Source organism: Ictidomys tridecemlineatus, chromosome 3 (assembly GCF_052094955.1).
Source record: "Ictidomys tridecemlineatus isolate mIctTri1 chromosome 3, mIctTri1.hap1, whole genome shotgun sequence".
Classification (NCBI taxonomy): Eukaryota; Metazoa; Chordata; class Mammalia; order Rodentia; family Sciuridae; genus Ictidomys; species Ictidomys tridecemlineatus.
Window position 1 is genome coordinate 30,189,692 of NC_135479.1, and position 1,852 is coordinate 30,191,543.

Sequence of the window (1,852 nt, forward strand, 5' to 3'; positions counted from 1 at the left end):
CTTTCCTAAGTCTTTTCTAAATCTTTCAGACTGCATAAAATACAATCCTAACATTCTTCTGTCCTGCGTTTAATAAAATAATATGTGTGCAAATCTCAACATATTCAAATGTATATGTATTTTTATCCTGAGTTTCATGATAACAAACTTTTAAAGATATGTAGTAAATGAAATTTGCGTTCCATGCCTTATTTCTTATATCTTGTATCAAGCCATTTATACTCTTGGCCTTGTAATCATCCATCAGTTGCTGTAGGATGATAGCACTGAAGCTTCATCAGAGTGACACCTTTATAGTGAATTCAAAATGCTTCATAATAATCTGGACATAGTGGTGCACTCCTGTAATCCCAGATACTCAGGAGCCTGAGGCAGGAGGATTGGAAATTCAAAGCCATTCTCAGTAAATTAGCGAGGGCCTGAAAAACCTAAGTGAAACCTGGTTTCAAAATAAAAAATAAAATGGGCTGGGGATGTGGCTTAGTGGTTAAACACCCCTGGGTTCAATCCATGGTACCAAAAACAAAGCTTTATAGCCAATGGATTTTGATGCAATTGCTTTTTAAAGCAATATATTTCATTTAAATAAAATATAGTTTTTACAAATAAGAGAAAACTTGCAAGTCATTATAAAAACAGTAAGAAAGTATGTCTCTAATCTTTTGGGTATTTAGTCTAGGAAAATACCACTTCCCTTCTTCCACCCCTCTACAAGAAAACATAAATGACACTCAATTGAGCAGTAACTTATCTGTGTCGAAGCAGCCTGTCAAATGTGATCTTGTTTCCCTTCGTGTAAATTGTTATAAACAGCATTTCCCATTAACTTTCTTTCAAGTACAGAAAGAATGACATTTCAATATAGCAATGTAAAAAAAAGTGGAAGATTTCACTGAACATTTGCTATGACAGGCACTGTACAAATACATTCTGCGTCCGGTTATGTCAATGCTAGCTGGTAGTACAATTATTGACCCATTTTTGAGATTAGGAAACCTGGTTTCTACAATGTGTTGGCACTCGTGTGGCTGTTACATCATTTTGATGTTTAAGCTACCTACTGTATTCCAAGCCAGGTAGAACCTTTTGATGGGTAATATAGTAATACCCAAGGGACTTCAAAGCAGCAAAAGATCTTTGAGATGCACAAAGATCTAAATTATGCAAGCTGCAGAAATCTTGGGTGAATGCCATGAAGCCTTTCAGATAAAGTTTTACCCTTTGGGTTGGCAAGTAACTTTGTACATCCACTGTGGATTAGATTTCTTAACTGTTTTGTGCCATAAATTCTTTCTGGCTTTTTGTTGAATCCCATGGATCCCTTCTTGGAATAATGCTCTAAAATGCAAAACAGAAAAGTGAAGTAATATTGTAATACGGTTTAGCATCTGGCCCCTAAGATTCTTAAGCATTTCAGGTCTGCTTTCTTGCTTCCCAAGTCTACCAGAGGGACTTTTTCGGTGTTCTTCAAGGAGGTTAGGGACCCCCCCCCCCACTACCACCACGCAGGTTTGAAGGATATGGCAGAAGAGTATGGGTTGGGCTCCTGGTGAAGTGTTTTTGCATTGACATCAGTGTCTTCCTTTCTCTCACTTGTCCTTTAACTCTAAAGTCGCCGCCGCCCCGCCCCCCCATCCCGCCCCAGTTCTTTAGCTCCTCCCTCTTTCTCAAGATCAATTCCAACTTTTCTCTAGTTTGACTTTTTCTAGCCTTCCCACACCTTACCCAGTCCCGCCCACTTTAAGGGCCACCCTCTCGGGTCCTGCCCCTTTCGACCCCACCTCCTACCTAAGTCCCTCCTTTTCTGTTCCCTGCCAATCACGCTGTGGCCACCTTGTCACACCCTCCCCCC